General features: G+C 32.0%; 1 protein-coding gene across 5 annotated transcripts in view; it reads left to right on the top strand.

The window, feature by feature from the left end:
• Window positions 1-6,346: 6,346 nt before the first annotated feature.
• The window catches only part of LOC143056610 (uncharacterized), a 91,022-nt gene continuing 75,760 nt past the window's right edge, over window positions 6,347-21,608 (top strand). For all 5 annotated transcript variants that reach the window (XM_076229729.1, XM_076229728.1, XM_076229724.1 and 2 more), the window contains exon 1: window positions 6,347-6,495. The gene's annotated coding sequence lies outside the window, so the exon portion shown is untranslated. The remainder of the gene's footprint in view (window positions 6,496-21,608) is intronic.

Genomic DNA, 21,608 nt, shown 5'->3' with positions numbered 1-21,608 from the left:
ACATGACTATGATGTCATTATCTATTATTATTAACCAATAACTTTATGTAAATTACTTCATTGGAAATTTGCCAATATAAAATGTTGCTGATGAAGCTTTTTTTTGGATATTTGCCAGACATGACTATGATGTCATTATCTATTATTATTAACCAATAACTTTATGTAAATTACTTCATTGGAAATTTGCCAATATAAAATGTTGCTGATGAAGCTTTTTTTCTTATCTTATTTAAAATGTTTTTAGATAATGTATGTTGGAAATTTGCCAGACATGACTATGATGTCATTTTCTATTTTTATAATTTTTTGATGTATTTAAATGGGTGTTTATGGTTGCAAAGTTTAATAACATAATTACATAAAAAACATGCCTCAACTACCATCAAACAAATTACTTAACATAAATACCTCAAAATTTATCACAATTATCTCCCCTTCCCCACAAACTTTTTAATCTTACATTATTCTACTTCAAAAAATCTTCTAAACAATCAAAAATTTAACTCACTTTAATTAAAATAACAATTGAATTCTTCAGCTTATTTGATATGCTTAGATTTAATTTGTACTATTATTTTTCATTATCAGCCCTATTTTTCATTATAAGCCCCGTTTACAAATGATAAAATCATGCTCCAAACAAACACTTTTTCATTTCAACAAAAAAATAAAATATGACTTTTTAAAAATACTATATCTAACAATATATTTCATTTTCAATATTTAATCCCATAATAAAATTAAAAAACATTCAAACCTATAACATTTAAAATTAAACATTACTTGATATCATCAACAAATTAATTTTGAAAATTCTATAATATCATGAATATAATCATATATTTAGATTTTCAAAAACAATTTTCACGGAACACTTATTTATGATTTCAACTTTGACTTTTTATCTAATTCCAATATCAACAGTTTAAAACCAACAGACCATGGTAATTTAAAAAAAAAGAATATTTTCCGTATCAAGTTGGTTAGTCGGATAAAACAACCGTACGATTGACAAGATATCGACACGCAATTACGACTACATCGGTTACTGTAGTTTTGTTCCTTTGTGGTTTATAGACATATCGTTGTTACTAATCTGGAAAGAAGACAAAATGGCCGAACGCAGATAATTGATACTCTAAATTTAAAATCGATGGTGATCGCTTATCTAGCGGAATAAAACTTTAATAATTATGAATTTGAGCATTTTTATACTGAATGAACATAATATCAATTTTTGATTTTTTTGCGAAGTTTCCATTTAAGATCCAAAGGGTCCAAAATAAAACTTAGTTTGATTTTAACAAAAATTGAATCCTTGGGGTTCTTTGATATGCTGAATTTATAAATGTACTTACATTTTTAATTATTGGCCAAGTTTTCAAGTTGGTCCAAATGGGTCCAAAATTAAACTTAATTTGATTTCATCAAAAATTGAATAAATGGGTTCTTTGAAATACCAAATCTAACTGCGTACAAACAAATGTATGTAGATTCTTAATTTTTGATCCAGTTTTCAAGTTGGTCTACATTAAGGTCCACAGGGTCCAAAATTAAATTAAGTTTGATTTCAACAAAAATTAAATTCTTGGGCTTATTTGATATGCTTTATCTAAACATATTTATGATTTCAACTTTGACTTTTTATCTAATTCAAAGTTGAAATCATCAGACTTGGACTTCTCTTGAACTGTATTTTAATGCGTATTGTTATACGTTTACTTTTCTACATTGGTTAGAGGTATAGAGGGAAGGTTGAGATCTCACAAACATGTTTAACCCCGCCGCATTTTTGCGCCTGTCCCAAGTCAGGAGCCTCTGGCCTTTGTTAGTCTTGTATTATTTTAATTTTAGTTTCTTGTGTACAATTTGGAAATTACTATGGCGTTCATTATCACTGGACTAGTATATATTTGTTCAGGGGCCAGCTAAAGAACGCCTCCGGGTGCGGGAATTTCTCGCTACATTGAAGACCTGTTGGTGACCCTCTGCTGTTGTTTTTTATTTGGTTGGGTTGTTGTCTCTTTGACACATTCCCCATTTCCATTCTCAATTTTATGTACTTTGATTTTTGATTATGGGCCCAGTTTTCAAGTTGATCCCAATCAGGATTCCATATCAAGTATTGTGCAATAGCATTTTTCAATTGCAAAGTATTGCACAATAGCAAAAAATATCTAATTCCACAATATTGTGCAATAGCAATAATATATGTTGCAAATTTGCCAGACATGACTATGATGTCATTTTCTATTTTTATTTGCCATTAACTTTATGTAAATAACTTCATTGGAAATTTGCCAATATAAAATGTTACTGATGAAGCTTTTTTTCCTTATCTTATCTAAAATGTTTTTAGATAATGTATGTTGGACATTTGCCAGACATGACTATGATGTCATTTTCTATTTTTATTTGCCAATAACTTTATGTAATTAACTTCATTGGAAATTTGCCAATATAAAATGTTGCTGATGAAGTTTTTTTTATTGTTTTATACAATAAACAATGTATATTCACTTTTACTACCAACCAATCTTTACCATTCAGTGATAACAAGCACTTTATTTTACATTTTGATATTTTATGATGTATTTAAAAGAGTAGTTATTGTTGCAAACTCCATTAGAAATTTGAATTGATATCAGTTTTGGAAAATGGGAAACAGGGATGTTAAAAAAAAAACGGGGGGGAAAGGGGGTAAATTTTTCTCATTTCAGATTTCATAAATAAAAAGAAAATTACTTCAAACATTTTTTTGAGAGGATTAATATTCAACAGCATAGTGAATTGCTCAAAGGCAAAAAAAGTTCATTAGACCACATTCATTCTGTGTCAGAAACCTATGCTGTGTCAACTATTTAATTTTATATTTAAATAAGTTTGAAGAAGAAATCTTTAATTGATTTGTAAAATCTTGACATTTGTTTTGTGTAAAAAAAAACCATGTAATGTCAAAAATTTGATCACAATCCAAATTCAGAGCTGTATCACGCTTGAATGTTTTGTCCATACTTGCCCCAACTGTTCAGGGTTCGACCTTTGCGGTCGTATAAAGCTGCGCCCTGTGGAGCACCTGGTTTACTTCTTTAATAGCATATTCTTGGTTAAAGGTGAAAGATAGTAAGTGTCGAGTCTGGCATGTAATTCGTTGTCATTACTAGTACTTTTGATTTGTCTCCTCTTGCCAAGAGTTACGATCCAGTCCCGCCTTTAGGAGAGGACTAGATCGTAACACTTGGCTGTCGAGAGGACAAGATCGAGACACATGGCTATCGAGAGGACTAGATCGTAACACATGGCTATCTCAGGAGGACAAGATCTTCAGGGGCGTAGCTAGAAAGAAACGATGTGGAAGCAAGTACCGCGAAAAAAATTTGGGACCCTATTATGCAGATTTTTTTTTTCTGTTTTCGGTCATAGGACGGTCAAAAGAGGAGCTATATGTAGATAAATATTTATGAATGTAAAACTATTAATAAATCTTCTGAATATAGTAATACATAAACAACACATATTTGTGATACAGAATTTACTAAAATTGTCCAAAATCTCCTCTTCGGGTCTGGGCAGAAACAAACTTCTCTATTGTCAATATTCACACTGAAATCCCGATGAATATGCAGTAATGCTATGTAAATGTCGTTGTTCATTGTTGATCGTACATTTGTTTTCAATTACATACGTAGTACCGTGACTGATAGATCTCCATCATGGCATGGTAGCACTCGCGAGATGTTATAAACCAGCGTACTTGTTCGGCATCGAGCGAACTCCAAATTGAATTCGTCAAAAATACATGCCAGAGGTCAGTTTCGTATGTCTCAGACAATATTGAGATTTGTTCGTTTGTGATATTTCCTACAACACGATGAAGCAGATACAGCGCAAAGAAGCGATTTTCTGATAACTTGACGCGACTCCACTCTCCAGTTCCCTTATCATATGGTCTATGAACACAAAAAATAATTAGACTTTCCAATACTGTTTTGGCGTGGTTGCAGCACGGTTGCAGGGTGATTGGCTCCGGTAGTCTGTCAACCACATCGCCTCGGCATATTTTCAACGATATCGAAGGGATCTGATAATTCTAATGTCGATTGGTACATCTCATTCCAAACTGCAAACTGATGAACTGTACACTGTAAAATGTGCCCCAAAACTACATATCTTAGACTGAGAATTACAAATTCAAATCTTGTAAAAGATACAAGTTACCTTCCGATATTGTCATAATCTCAACAACAAAAAAATATTTTGAAACCAAATGTCGTTAATTAATGATATTTCATCAATTAAAAAAATGACAACATAGGTGTTTCCTTTAGCATTCAATATTATAAAAAAAAAATATTTTGCCATTTCTTTTTTGCATGCCGAATCAATGTGCACGCAACTGCGGAGCTACGATCTTTTTCTGCAAGAACAGCTTCATCAACACTTGTATCTAGGTTGTCAAACTAATATCCAGGATAGACGGAAAAGACACCAACACTAACAGTCTCCAAACGTTAAACAAATATCATAATGATGATAATACATGCATCACGCTGTCTGATTCCGATTGACCAACTCATCTCTCTCTTCTGTTTTTTTTTTTTTTTTTTTTTTTTTTTTTGTGAAAACGACGTGGATGCACGTGCTGTCGTGCCTCCGGGTAGCTACGCCCCTGATCTTAACCATTAGTTAGCAAAGATACTTAACTTCAAATACGACCTGGATAAATGGCACCAATTGTGATCGAAATAATTTGTTGTGAAGCTTTAAAGGTACATTAGTTACGAGACATAGAAAAAAAGTAAAATATGATTTGTTCCGGTTCAATCACTAATGAAAGTGAAATAGTGACAAAATAATTTGCTTTTAACAGCCAGTTTAGTTCAATTTTGTCAAAATAAGCTTATAAACATCACTAAAGATTTATTCACTTGCAAGTGATCAATTTGACCTCATTGGATCCGTATTCATGTGACCTTCAATGATCTTCAATTAAACCAATTACTAGTAGCTATAGAAATTGGTAACGCATACATGTATACAAGTCGTCATCAGCAATTAAAGAAAAGAATGTCAATATTCAAAGTGAAACAAAGGTGAAACATTTCGTCGACTGCATGATTCAACCCACAAAAATATATTTTGTATGCAAAAAAAAATAAAGGAACTTCACCGAGAATTATTAAAAGACCAAAGGCTTTAAGCTTAGGTACAACAAGAATGTGTCCAAAGTACACGGATGTCCCACTCGCACTATCCTTTTCCATGTTCCATGGACTGTGAAATTGGATAATAATCTAATTTGGCATTAAAATTAGAAAGATTATACTATAGGGAACACATGTACTAAGTTTCAAGTTGATTGGACTTCAATTTCATCAAATAAAATTGAGAATGGAAATGGGGAATGTGCCAAAGAGACAACAACCCGACCATTGAAAAAAAAAACAACAGCAGAAGGTCACCAACAGGTCTTCAATGTAGCGAGAAATTCCCGCACTCGGAGGCGTCCTTCAGCTGGCACCTAAACAAATATATACTAGTTCAGTGATAATGAACGCCATACTAATTTCCAAATTGTACACAAGAAACTAAAATTAAAATAATACAAGACTAACAAAGGCCAGAGGCTCCTGACTTGGGACAGGCGCAAAAATTGCGGCGGGGTTAAACATGTTTGTGAGATCTCAACCCTCCCCCTATACCTTTAACCAATGTAGTAAAGTAAACGCATAACAATACGCACATTAAAATTCAGTTCAAGAGAAATCCGAGTCTGATGTCAGAAGATGTAACCAAAGAAAATAAACAAAATGACAATAATACATAAATAACAACAGACTACTAGCAGTTAACTGACATGCAGATGTACATTTTCCTGGTTATAGTTTTAACTTCACTACGTGTCGTCTGTTCTCTGTACAGTTTTTTTGTACATTACTTAATATTCTTTTTATTATACTTTATAATTACATTAGTTGTATGTTTCATTATAATATTTTATTCCGATTGGCTAACTGCACATCACGTGTTATTCCGTAAGCAGTTGCATTGCTCAATACAACTTTTCATTCATGATAACACGTGCTCAGGGCCTACAATAAAGTGCACTTCATACAAAATGTACTTCGGTCAACGCTTTTACACCCCAATAAATTTACAAAAAGTAGCATTCAATTCTTAAATAAACAGAAAAACATCACACTAGTTTTAAATAAATAGGCCACGCATGCACCAGTTAATAATTTTTTTTTTCAGATGGAAGATCATGGAAGACTGGCTTGGAAAACGTAAAGAAAGGAAATGAATGAAATTTAGCGGGAAATATTGATTACCTCCCATGAAAGTGGTATTTTGTGAGAAGGACATTTTGGCCACCAGACGAAAAGTTGGCGCAGGAAATAAAACGAAAGTGAAAGAAGCGTGTTTTTACAAGTTTACCGGCATAAATGGTTGTTTTGATAACAACATTTGTAATTGGGTTATGCTAAACAGGTAAATATACACCATCAATAACCAAATACCTATAGTATGTAAACCAGATGTGCATTTAGCTGCAGCATAAGAGTTTGAAATGTCAACAATCTAAACGGTTATTTTAAAATTACAGATAGGCATACATTGTATACCTAAAAGTATGAAAAATCATCTGTTCACTTTCAACCTCAATTAGCATAGGTATTACTTGTCATAGCCGTTGGACATCAGAGTAATCTTGGACTACATTGAACAGTTGAAGGCTGTGCAATCACATCTTTGCTCATGCCAGTTGTGGACACTGACAGTTGTCTGATTGGCAAAGTCCGCGGAACATACTCATGACTGTAACACAGTCCACATATCTATCATATCTAGCTTCTTCAAATAATTATGATGTCTTGAAGGTAGGAAGGCATCATTGCCAAAAAAAAGCCTTTCCAAACTACACATCCATTGACATCTAGCTAGAAAATTCAGGTAAATCTAACATTCTTATGTGAGGGGGATAGGAGGAGTCCTGATCCCGAAATCCCCGGCTTCAAAACACAAAATCCAGAGGTCCCGATTTTAAATAAATTTAAATTCCGACATCCTGAAATTCAAAAAAAGAATTCCTGGATCTTGAAAGGGTCAATCCTGAAATCCTGACCTTAAAAACACCCTGAGACTACTATAACACATATGTGTTATAGTAGTCTCAGAAACACCTGATCCTGGAGTCCCAATAAAGATTCTATCCCCCCCTCTTATTTAGATTGTGGATACCATACAAAATTATTTAATAAATCTAGAATAACACATCTTACAAAATAAGTGAATATATTCAAATATAATCTAAACATTCACAATTTATATCAACAGATGAAGTTTTCAGTGGAAAAGAAAAATGTTCAAAAACGCCGCCATGCAGCGTTCACAGAAAGTCATCTTTTAAAAATGAACCAAAAAGTTTTGATACAAAATGAAACATAATTTGTGCTGCCTGTTAAATTTGTATTGCCTAGAAGTATATTAAAGGAAAGACCAACAAGGTGACCAAAATTCTATGTTAGCAAATTGTCAATTTGTAACTTAAAACTGTGTAATTTAAAAATGCTAAATTAGTAAATCATGTAAATTTTCAATTTGTTACTTGTAACAGGCATACTTTTGATAATGTCTGGAGTACATTTAAACCCAATGGAATCAAAAGCACACACATATATAACCTAGGTGATTGAGTGGTCTAGGGCGTAGATTATAGTGGCCATTTGGTGCCACCATATTTCAGTAGCACAATTTCAAATCCTTAGCGAGGGGAGAACAATAGAATTGCATAAGCAAATTTACAGATCTAACATTGTTGGGCTGATGTTTAGAGGAATATGTCATGTATGTTACTGTATCCTGATTTAGACTTATTTCTCGCAATTTGTTTAGCTGATTATATATTGTACCAGAGACATATAATTAAAATGTATTATCAAGGACGTATGTTAGTTATACATCCATGGTATTATATGTCTCTGATTGTACTAATAAATTTCAGTACAACTTTTTATTTTGTCAATTTGAATTATCTCCCTTATACCATTGCCCTATTAATAATAAAAGTGTGGGTCAAGGGGAATACTTTGTTTATGATGATTTTTTTTCTTCTCCAAACTATATTTATGACCTCAATTACAACGTACATAGAACCAAGGATTTGTATAGTATACAAATCCTTGATAGAACATGGAAATGTGATACTGTGAATCCAGAACATTTTCAGGTTGAATTTTTATGTTTTCTGGTCTGTGCGTTCATTCATTTGTTCATCTGTCAGTCCTTTCTTTCATTTGTTCATCCGTCAGTCCTTTCGTCAGTCTGTTCATCCGTCTGTCCCACTTCAGATTGAAGTTTTTGGTCAAGGTATTTTTGATGAAGTTGAAGTTCAATCAACTTGAAACTTGGTATACATGTTCCCTATGATATGATATTTTTTCTGTTTTATGTGGATATTCTTTATTTATTTTTAAAATAGAAAATAATCATTCAATTTCAATTGGAAAATTTAACAAATTTCACAGAAATTACACCAATTTGGAAACATTTTCTCAGATGTACGGTATATAAGATTAACATTATGGGTTGTTGTGCAAATTTTTTAAGGCAAGAACCAGAAGGCTAAGAGTGGTGACAATATATACAGAAGATTTGTTAATTTGAGTACTTTAAAACATGCTAAAATCTCTATATAAAATATATGATTTGACCATTTACAGACATGAAACATACAATAGACACTATATAGACTAGATCAAATTAAAGCTACTTAACCATGTTAAATATCTGACATTATTTAAAGTTCATATCGTAAAATCTTGTTTGCTATCACATGACAATTAAACGGCAGAGGTGTTGATAATCTTTTCTTTATTGCTTTTCTGTAGATTTGTACCATGATTTTATCTTCTATGCTAAGACCTATATTTCAATATTAAACCTTATTTTAGATCAAATAAGTACAGTGGAACTTGCCTAATCAGACACACTGGGGGGACCAGAAAAATTGTCGGAATTAAGCAGGGTGTCCGAATACTGAGGGTTTTCTGCAAGGATAGGCCTATTTTAGGACCATGAATATTTGTCAAGACGTTTGAATACTCAGGGTGTCGGATTAGGCAGGTTGCACTGTACATGTACTTGTAGAGTAAGCCTTAGTCAGGAGCCTCTGGCCTTTGTTAGTCTTGTATTATTTTAATTTTAGTTTCTTGTGTACAATTTGGAAATTAGTATGGCGTTCATTATCACTGGACTAGTATATATTTGTTTAGGGGCCAGCTGAAGGACGCCTCCGGGTGCAGGAATTTCTCGCTACATTGAAGACCTGTTGGTGACCCTCTGCTGTAGTTTTTTATTTGGTCGGGTTGTTGTCTCTTTGACACATTCCCATTTCCATTCTCAATTTTACTTAAGTTTTGTAAACTTGAAGTTTTGAGTTTACTTCATGTATATATACTCTCATTGTCATAACTTATGCACACACAAGAGTTGCTAGTCTTAGGCAAGAAAATCTATATGCAAGGTACATGATTGTAAATGTTAATGAATTAAGAATTTGGTTAAAAAAATATTTCAAGACTGTTTATCCTTGAGGTAGATCAGACTATTAAAAAGCATCATCTAAGTTGCAAGTTTATTTTATTGTACTTCATTCTTTGTTGACTGTTTTGGTATTACTTAATTAATCTTTTCTAAGGGCCATTTCAACTTCATCAAAACCTGTCGCATGTGATTCTGTGTAATCTGTTTCTTTATTTGTTAGTTCTTTTTAATTCTATCCAGAGTTTGTCTCATTAGAAAAAGATGAGATTCTTAAATACTGACCTGCTCTGATCATAAAATGGGTATTCCATTCTTGCACTGCAAGAAATTTATGTAAATAAAAGTGTCAAATAAGTATCAAAGTTTTAACTATATATTGGTAAAAGCTAATTTTATTCCACCTTTCAGACTTGACACTTAATTGTTGAATGAAATTTAATGTCTGTGGGTTGTAATTACATGCAGCCATACACTATCATCTGATTGAGATTATTTAGTAAAATATAGCACTAGCATCTTAGTTGGTTCTGTCAGTGTAAGTAGACTGCTCTGAGTTAGCCCAGTGTGTAGTCTAATTCCATCAAAATTCCATTGAATTGTTCAGTACTCCTTTCAGTGTGTTCAGATCCTTTTCAGCTTGTTTTTTCCCCCTTTCAGTATTCAGTTCTCTTTTTAGTGTTTTCATTTCTCCTGTCAGTGTTTATATTTCTCCTGTTAAGCATGTTAAGTGTGTTCAGTTATCTTGTGAGTGTGTTCCTAATTTCTAAAATAGCAGACAATGAAGTAAGCAGTTTAAAACAATTGAGTCAATGAATGTATGTTTTTATGCCCCATTTATGGGCATTAAGTTTTCTTGTCCGCTCGTCCAATTGTTCATCTGAGTTCGTCTGTTCGTCCGTTCGTCCGTTTGTCTATTCATCCGTCTGTTCTTCCGTCTGTCTTTCTTCAGGTTAAAGGTTTTGGTCGAAGTAGTTTTTGATGAAGTCGAAGTCCAATCAAATTGAAACTTAGTACACATGTTTCTTTTGATTTGATCTTTCTTATTTTAATGCCAAATTGGAGATTTCCCCCCTTTTTCACGGTCCACTGAACATAGAAAATGATAGTGCAGATGGAGCATCCCTGTACTGGGTACACATTTTTGTTAGTTGTAAATCCCTTTTGATGACCTATTGTATAGTTAGAAATGTTATTTGGTATGGACTTTCCTCTGTTTTTTTTTTAATGCAAAAAGCATAATTCTACATACAAAATTGCTTGTCTCCACCGGGACTCGACCCAGGATGTCTGTGTTACAATGCAGTGCGTTAAAAAACTGAGCTAAAGAAGTTCTTCCTTAGCTTGAATACTTATGGCTGACTAAGTATCTACCATATTTTCTAAGGGAAGCAATCCTGTCACACTTCCACCACATCATGAGTCTTCATACCATTATGACTCTCTCAACACATATCTTAGCTAGAATTCCTCTCTAATCACCGTAGGTTTTTTAGTTGGGCGCCAAATTAACTGGAGAGCATGAATTTCATTACAAAATTGTTCGTCTCCACCAGGACTCAAATGCGAGACCTAGATATGTTACAAGGCAGCGTGTAAACCGACTGAGCTCAAAAAGAATGGATTAAATGCATTAATGGCAGAAATAGAGTTGAATAAAATAAAAATCCCATGCAAAAACTTTTATAAAATGTAATCAAGTAAAAGTTAAAGAAAGAACAGTAAAAAAATATAGTTTGATTTACATTTGAGGGACTTTCGTTGAAATAGCGTTAGGGTTTATATCACATCCTCATGTAGCTACGGAATCGTAACTCTTATGATCATATGATATGCTATGACTATTTGGAAACTATGAGTGCTCATGATGTTAGAGTCAAGCTCAACTTGTTCAAACCACATGTCATATATCAAAATGTTCACAACTTCACATTTTCTTAAACGTGAATAATGAACATATTCATAAATCAATGATGAAGCTCTTTAAGGAATTAAAATGAATTTAAGCTGTTTAATTTATCCAGTTATATCATCTATTACAACATTAATTCTTTAATGAGAAAAATAAGCTTGTTTTAATCAGATTAGGTCAGTTTCTTTTATGTTTTATAGAAAGAAATTAATTATATTATATCTTTTACAATTGCTGAATTCATAATGTATTAAGGAATATTAAACTATTTAACATTGAAGTAGCAGTTAATCTGTGGCAAACAATAGTATATAACTGTCCTTATTAAGGGAGCTACCATTTGATTTTTATGGGGGGGCTAGGATGAAAAATTTTGTCCTGCTTTTTTTTTAGTTGTAATCTCTGTCCTGCCTTTTTATTTTTTACTCTATTCGGTCCTGCCTTTTTTTTTACTAGTTTATCCTGACTTTTTTTACACAAATTGTCATCCTGCCTTTTTTTTTAACAAGTTTCTCATCCTGCCTTTTTTTTTACTCAAAACTCCTGTCCTGCCTATTTTTTTCAAATTTCATCCTAGCCCCCCCATAAAAATCAAATGGTAGCTCCCTAAGGGTATTCAAGTAGGTATTAAAAAAATTGATTGGTTGTTTGTTGCTTAATGTCTAGTAGTGGCAAATATTTGAGAACAATTTAAAAAAATTAAAATCTTACAAATTAATGGAAGGTTTATTCTTCCATGTTTAAGTTAAGATGGTTAACAATTTCTCTTGTGTCAAAAAAAGAAAAAACAAATTGAAACCACTAGTGCTTTCCTTTTATGGGTTCAACTGATTGATACCAAAGATTTATTCCAATTATCTGAAAGGTCATCTGTGACAAGGTCACAAGTGACTAGTGAGATCAGATATTTTAGGGGTTCATCCTAGATAATGGAGAGCCCTTGTTTTTTATGTCGTCTCCGTTATATTACGTAAATTGCCTCAACCCAATTTTATGAAACTTATCAGAATTCCGACATCTTAACCCCAAAAACTACTTTGGTCAGGATTAAGATAAGATAAACATTCTTGAATAGTTTTAAAGAGGTATTTATTAAAGCTTAATAATTAATATACCTAGGGCCACCCTTAAAAAATTGTTTGTTTGGCATTGCCGACCCACACTATCAGCAGGTGGGTAGGTAGGTAGGGATTTTTTTTTTTTTTTTACATTTAAAAGCCTTATACATGTAAATCATGAAGTCTCCAGATCAATGTTGTCTAAAGCATTGCAGCATTGTTGTGTGTACATGCTGGTGGTTTCTTTGAAAGGGGTCAACCATCAATGTCACATTCTACATCATATGGATTATTTCACGCAAGACAGTCAGTTTTATTGGCAAAGTTAATAAGTACCCAGAAAAAAACACAGAACTGAGGCAGGAAACTGACAAATTAACCATATAAAATGTATGACGTGAAAATTGAACTTTTATTGTGGGGCTGCCCATTGAACAGAGGCCTGATGTCACATCTTGAAGTTGTGGTCACAGTTTGGTAAAATTACCATAAGTTAAATGGCTCAACCACTACGGCCCCTTGTACAAATGGACAAAGATTTAAAACTTTGCTTTGGTTTTATAAACATCACTTTCTACACCATATGGGTAATTTCATGGCAGTCAGTTTTAGTGCCGTACTAAACCGTAGTACTTGAAGGAAAATGCCAACCTGTGGGATTAAACTGACTAACCTTATCACATCTGACATGAAAATCAAACCTTAATTTTGCAACTGCCCAACTAGGGCTCAAACCAATACCTGGAGGCTTAGTAATCATACATGTAAGGTGTGACGAACTACCATACAAACATGCCTACTTCCCATAATAAGTTTTGAGGATAAAGGATCTGTTCCAAATTAGGATAGCAAAATATTAAAAATTTGGAAGGTTGGCACAAATAGACATGGTGTTTATACTAATATTATCCAAGTGCAAGGTTTTTCAGGGATAGGTTTAAAACGTATGATAAATTCAAAATGGAAATATGCAGCAGGACAGACAATCTGTCAGTATCTTTTATGTTTTAAGAATTATCTTATTCATGTTAAGAAGAAAGGCAAGAAAAGGGGGAAGTACTTCAATTGACACAAGATGCTAGTCTTTAAAATATGTATGTTTTGTTCCAGGCTAGCATCTACTGGTACAAAACTACTATAAACCTGTAAATCATTATGGTCTTTAAGCTTTGGTGCTTACAGCCATAATTATCTTGAATGCATCATTGTGGTTCTGACTGCAGTAAATACTTTGTTCTCTGGTTCAAGGGAAAATTTGTCAATGATAAATTTCAATTATTTAATAAGTTCATCAAATGTAAGAGCCACGCATATTTGTTCTGTGATGTCCCGGTGAAAAACTTCTATCTCATGAAGCGACAAAGTCAAGCAGAAATCATCTGTTTTTGCTTTACAAAAGATAAAATTGAGTCCTCTACAAGGTCTCTCAGAACGTTTCTTTCAAAGAATAGCTGAAATTTGATTTTTGATAAAATCCATCTCCCTTAACCAATGCATTGCAGCATAGGGAGATGCCTTCCCCTGCCGGCCTCTTTGACATTACTTTTGGCAGACTTTTTCTATTCCATGTCATTTAAATGTTTGCTCCCAATACAGTGTAAGGCAAGCGCTTTTAAGATCATGATTTGAAATAAGTAAAGCCAGGAACAAACTCGACGGATACGATCAATTTCCGGCACAATTTCGATTTTTTTTAAATAAAAAAAAATAAATTTCTGAAACGCAAATAAAATTATTTGGGCGGCAAGTTTTTCAGTGGGTCGGGCGGCAATGCCAAACAAATGAAATTTTATTTTAGGCCCAGTATGAGGTAATAATGCCATGATTAATGCAGTAATTTTTTTTAAAACTTACTTAAAACATCTTTAGATTACTCTAAAAGTACTTTTTTTTAAATTCAATTTCAAAGTAAAAAAAAATAAAAATTACACAACACCTACAAACATGACAAAGGTCTGAATCAAAAATTTTGATTGACCAAAATATTACAAAACATTTTGATGTTGTCTTGTGTCTGATCCTATTTGTTATATATATGTAATATAAATAAGTTTGAAAACATATTACAAAATTGTGTTTTATTATTACTAGGGGTATATAGGAAAACTATAAGACAAAGTCTATGGCTTGTATAATGATAAAAAAATATTTTTATTTTAATTGAAGTGCCCATGATGAGAAAAGTTATCTATTACAATTTGTTTTTAATAATTGGGAGAAACAAATAATTTAGACAATTATACATATATTTATAATGTATATAATTACCTTATTTTCTGATATTAAGCCACAGCCAACCAGAGAGTAACATGTATATACTTTCTCTAACCTAAAAAGGCCTGCCAGATTTTGTGAAATTATATATAAGGCCACACCAATTTGAACCCTTGTTCGACGGACCCGCCCGCACCTATTTTTTTCAAAACAGAATTTTTTTATTTTTTTTATATTCCCGCTTCCCGCATCCGGAATTGTAATCATGTCCATTTCCCGCACCGTTTTTTTTTGTAAATATTATAAAAAAGATATCAACATTTGTTAAATCACAGTCTAACCTGTATATAACGATTTTAAACATAAAAGCACCCCACCACACTGTGTAAATATCTGTAAGAATATTTGTTTCAGCATGAAACCTGGAGTGCTCCTATAAAAAGTTATAACAGGCTCAGCGTGCATTTCCGTGAAGAACAAAAAATTGGTTTCTTTCCCCTTTACCTATGTACCCTATCAAAAACTGTTCGTTGTTAGAATAAAGTACAAAGAACTTCTGAAGGATTTGCCTTCAACTGCAATTATATTGTATGCTGGCGAAACAAAACTATCCATGGCCGCTGCATGTTTATGCACCTGACCTGATTGATTCTGGAGCATGTCGTTCAGCCGTTATCGTTTGTTGTTCATTGGTATTTTCCCGTTTGGATATATGTAAATTAGATCGTTGGTTTTCCTGTTCGAATTGTGTACGCTAATAATTTTGGGGTCCTTTATAGCTTGCTGTTTGGTCTGTATCAAAGCCCTGTGTAAAGGCCGTACTTTGACCTGTGTTAGTTATTATCAGGTTGAGAACAACCCTCCCTCAGACAAGGGGTAATTTTACTGATGTAGAAAATAAAATAGAAATACCAAGGATTTGTATAGTTCTTCTATACAAAACCTTTGAACACTTAGAATTTTGTACTCAAAAAGAGGAGAGTTACATCATATTTTAAACAAATTTTTCTAAAAGAGGGGTCCACTTATTTTGAATAATATTAAACTAAAGTAAAAGTGTTAACATGCATGGTTAAAGTCCAGGAATATTACTAAATTATTGGACATGTTTTGACCATTTAATACCAGATAGATATATAGTTCTATGGGAAAATATGAGCCCTTTTGTACAAACAAATATATTATAACTTATATTGATCCCTCATAAAACATGTAAAAGGGATATTTATAACATTAAGGGGTTGCCCCCAAACTGATTATGATTTGGATGGAGAATTGTCTCATTGTCAGTCACACATACATAGACCAGATTTAATTATTTCTTGGTGAATAGGGAAAAATACTTCAGAAATTAAAGAAATGTCAAAGTACAAGTGATAAATCAAGTTTTAATATTGTAAAAAACCTATTATTTTATGTTTACAAAAAAAAATTATAATCGCTCGCCTTTACTTTTCAAGCTTCGCCTCAAAAATTTGCAAATTAAATTTTTTTTTATTAAAATTTTCAAATCGCTCGCTCGCCCCAAATTTTGGAGTCCAAAAATCCGTCGAACAAGAAATTAAATTGGTGTGGCCTAATATATGTATGAAAATCAAAGTCTTGTTTGCAACATACAGTCAGTTTGTTTGGGAACATCCATTTGTATTTAAATTCACAGACTATGTCACATATGTGATTGCAATCTTAAGTCATTAAATTCTATAACCCAAGCTTGGTGGGTGCATCACTTTTTACATGTTAACGCAAAGTCCTTGCAATAACTTTTTGAGTTATTCCCCATGAACATATAATAATTATGTAAAATGTCTTCATTAGCGCTCTCATGGGTACAATTCTTGCCAGATTTTTATAAAACTTATATATTAGGTTAATATCAACAATATCTCAAACAAGATGTATAAAAGGTGGACGATGGTTTTTTTTTAAGAGAGTTATGCCCCTTGGAAATATAAAATATTTGTGACATTGGAACGAGTAGTTCTTTTCTTTTATTTATGTTCAAATATTACCATTCTATTTACAACATTTGCATCAAACTATCAAAGTAACAAAAAGGCGAGACATATCTCTGTGTCAACAAATTTATTTTAAAAACTCATACAGCATTTATTTACATGTTGAATTCCTTTCTATGAGTTGTGTATTGACAATTTGAATGGTAGGTTTTAATTTGAAACCTATTTGATATTTGTTTAAAGTGTTGAAAAGAAAAACATAAAGATACTGTCTTCAAATGAATTAAGTTGTATTGATAATCACTCCAATGTCACATATATTAAAATTTTGTATTTGAATTCCACCAGAGCAATTTATTTTTTTGCTATTGTTGACTTGAAGTAAATAGTATGGTAGGTTTAATGGTAAGTTTTATACCTATGAATATTTTATAAAGCTTTGAACTTGGCTATCTTGAATATTAAAAAACGTACATTGAATATCAGCTGGATAGGGTACAAGTTGGAGACAATCACATTGACAATGAAGCAGTAAATTTCTATTGTTATTGATTTTCAAATATTCAAGTTGGACTCGAGCATTAATGAAGAGACATTAATTGTTGAAACGTGAATCTGTTGCAGTAAAATTGGTACTGTTAATGTTATTGAAGTATTTATTATTATTTCATGCATTTTAAGAGTAAACAAAAATCTTCTTTTAAAAAAGTTTTTAAAATGTGCTTACATTCAAGTGCATACCATATATGGCTATATGGAACAAAATTAAAATAGATTGACCTTATGCTCTTTGTCTTGATTGTGGTCTTGTGAATTGGAAAATGGGAAACTCCCACTATTTTTGAAGCAGAAAATTATTAAAAGTTGCAAATATTATAGACAAAACTGTTAAGATCCTTATAGAATATTTTGTTTGACAGTAAAGATTCCATGGTTTATATGAACTAATCATTTCAAAAGAAAAGTTCACTAAACTATAGGGATTGTTAATGTCTATTGACTTGACAGATTAGCAAAGATTTAAAAATTTATCAACTTGTTTGTAAAAGGCAAGTGATCAAAGTAAAGTTATCGTTGACTAGTCTACTACTAGGGGGTGTACAGCTTTTGTTTATCAGATTAATCTTCATTTAGACATGTAAACTGGCAGCTAAAGTCATAAGGTTGATTTTGTTTTATTTTATTTGTAAAATTCTTCAAATTGAACAAGTGTTTTATGAAAATGTGCATGATTTGTTTTGATGTTGAACTGTTACAGTGGCAGATCCAGAAATTTTCATAAAAGGGGGCCCACTGACTCTATAAGATTGTGCCGCTCCAGTCATGCTTCAGTGATTCCCCCCTGAGCCCCTCTAAATCTGCCTCTGTGTTACACCACTGTCCCATGTTAGTGGTAGGGATTTGGTGCCAGGAAACCATTTTTAACCCTGCCACATTCTGGATGTACATGAAATATTATGTGGTTATCATTTGTTGCTGTACATCATATTTTTTTATTCCCCCACCTTAGCGGAGGGGGCATTAAGGTGTACCCTTGTCCGTCTGTACATACGTCTGTCTGTCAGTACGTACATCTCAAGAATTGGTTTCTGTTCTCTAACTTTAGTTTGCCTCAACCAAATGTTATGAAACATTTACACAATGCTCATTACCACAAAACTCAAAGTTCAAATTTGGGTAGCTTGCCTTTTACAGTTCTTGAGTTATGCCCTTTTATAACATTATTATTTATTGCTTTGAACTAAGATCAGGTTATAAGCTATAAAACTAAAAGGACCTGTAAAAATGTTTAACAATTGAAACCATAGAACCAATGGCATGATATACATACAAAGCAATAAATAAAAATCAAGTATGGTAGTTAACAACCAATCTTTTGGGAGATTTTGTGTTAGGATCTTGTCCAAACAAAAAATGATAATACATTGAATTTGAAAATATATATATTTATTGGGTTATCTGCTGGACTATATGGTCTATAGTCCTTTTATTAGGAAGTAGTTCAAGATACCTTTACCCTTCTACATTACTGATTGGTAACATCTGAAAAAAGGAATTTTCTAAAGTAATTCATAAATGTATAGAGAAGTTTCTTTTACAACTTTAAAATGTAACAGTCCACAAAGAAAAGAATAAAATTGCTGTCCACACTTAAAAGTGCATTTTCCAAGCTCACAGTTTTCATCTTCAAATTATTCTAAAGTTTACATTATAATACAACACCTTTATGTCAAAAGCATTCCACTTTATTTCGTCAGGTACACATTTTCTTTAAATGTATTTTAAAATATATCTTTTAAAAACTATAAAAAAATGATTAAAATATGTATATTCATTTGCCTGGTGCTATTTAAATGCATAATATTTCAATTAATAAGGATGACACTTCACATTACAAATCAAAACCCTTGTGATGGTAGATGGAGGCAAATATCCATTTGTATCCTAGCAAAAATGCCATGTGTAAAGAATTTTTGTAAGTTTGAATGAGTACAAAAGAAATTTAAACATTGACATTTCCAAACGATATTACATTTGTATTGCTATCATTCAAGTTAAAGGGTGTGAGATTTAGTGCATTATAACACCCAGTGTGGAAATGTTCACATTAACGTTTTATTTCTTTCCTCTGTAATTAAACTGAAAGACTTTTTGATGTTCTTATGAGTTCTAATGAATGGTACATGGGAAACGTTTTAGATATTTTGTTGGTAATTTTTTAGTATAAATGACTGAGTGGATACTTTTTTTTATGGTACTTCCAAATTAACTAAAAGGTTATAAAAAACGTTTTATGAGTATGTTTGTTTTTTTTAAGAAGAAAAAAAGTTTTGTGTATAAAGATTGCGGGAGGGTTGAATGCTCATAAACATATCTAGCCCTGTGGCATTATTTATGTGTATGACCCAAGCTAGTGGCTGCCCTTGGTTGCTGTCGGCCATGATTATTTTTTGTTCTTTTTTTCAACATAAATCAGACTGAGAGTTTTCTCTAACAAATTGTTTCATATTTTTCATCCTTTTATAATCATCTATATGATATGGGCTATACAGTAAATAGTAGATCTTCACATCCTTTTCCTATGGTGTTTGGTGAATATTTATCTAGTTGTTAATCATACAAACTCTCTTTATTTTATATATCTACTCAAAAATTGTCATTATTGGCAATAACCATAGATAACTGGTAATATAGATAGGCTGTTTGGAGACTAATATATTTAACAAATTGTTCAAACGTAACAAACTGGCACTCGAAAACATCAAATTTCACAAATGTTTCAAGCTTTAAATGGCTTTCTTTGATACTTATTATAATAAAAACATTAGTAAAGTGAATAAATTATTTCAAATGATTTTTATTTCAATTAAACATTGAAGATGGATCAATTTAAAAAAATCAATTTCTCTTAATTACAAGTTGACAATATTTTGTCATTTAAATAATCATTATGTGAATCGGTTCATAGAATCCAATTGAAACAAAATGGAGCATGTATATTAATATTGGTAGTAGTAGAGTTAATGTTTCAATGTTAAAGTATCAACAATATTGTGTAGAAGAAAATCAAATTTGTTATTTTGTAAATTTTACATGGTGCAATTGACTTACTATATGACTCTCTTGTGCTGCTTATGATGTGAGTTATGGGAACCCCTCTTTTTTAAATCATCTGGATCTGCCACTGGTTTGTTCATAGTTTTGTTTTCAACCAAAATGTTCTAATGTTTTAGGAGTTTTAAAAAAGTACGCATAATTATCAATAGCTTATCGCTATTTTGTTCTATCCATTTGGAAAACAGTTTATTAGACAACTTCCTGTTGAGGTCAAATGGAACAATACAAAGGTCATCAACAATCAGCTGAGGGGAGGAAAAAGTTTAGAAATAGGACATTTCAAAATTTTGATAGTTTAGAAGCAATTTTTAAAAGGCAAATTAAGTTCATTGAAAATGTATTGTTCTATGTGTTTTTGATGGTTTAAACATGTCTCTATTAAAAATTTTATGCACAATACTTGAGGTGATAGCTTCAACTTGTTTGAAAAGATGTGTAATTTAAGAACTTATTGGATATAAATAAATAGGGATAAGGTGAATGGCAGATACATTATAATTGACAGGGTTCAAACTTTGGCAACCCCTCTGTCAAATTGTTAAAATTGACAAAATAAGACTTGAAAAGTTTTGCTTCTAGATAACCCAGTATGACCTATTATGGGTGTTTAAACTTTCAAAATTTTTTATACAGTAAGTAAAACTAACATTTTGTTTTCGTGTAAAATATCATTTTCTTTCTTTATGATTAATATTATATGTTGTTTACTGGTCGATGTTCTAATGTAATGAGAATAAAAGTTATTTACAATAAATGATTCTGTGAATTGAATCTTTTTCTTTGTCTTTGTAATAGAATTATGTTCAGGTCATTGTTATTTATTGTTCTGTTGATTTTCTGCATTTGACTTTCATTGAATAAAGTTGTCGCTTGGGCAATATAAAAAAGAAGATGTGGTAGGATTGCCAATGAGACAACTATCCACAAAAGACCAAAATGACAAAGACATTAACAACTATAGGTCACCGTACGTCCTTCAACAATGAGCAAAGCCCATACCGCATAGTGAGCTATAAAAGGCCCTGATAAGACAATGTAAAACAATTCAAACGAGAAAACTAACAGCCTTATTTAAGTAAAAAAATGAACACTGTATATATTTCAACACTTGAATTGAATGCTCTATGATCACAGATGAATTGATGAATTACTAAATTATACAACCATCTTCTATGCTGAGTCTGTGGAACAATAAAAATAGCAGTAGTTATAGATCAATATTTTTAAAAAGTAAAAAAATATAAGAGGAATAGTTATTCTGTCCTCACATGCCAGAGCTCTCTAACAAGCTGGAATCAATTG

This window comes from Mytilus galloprovincialis, chromosome 13 (assembly GCF_965363235.1).
Source record: "Mytilus galloprovincialis chromosome 13, xbMytGall1.hap1.1, whole genome shotgun sequence".
Taxonomy (NCBI): Eukaryota; Metazoa; Mollusca; class Bivalvia; order Mytilida; family Mytilidae; genus Mytilus; species Mytilus galloprovincialis.
Note: the sequence above shows the minus strand (reverse complement) of the source record. Positions and strands in the feature narration are given on the sequence as shown.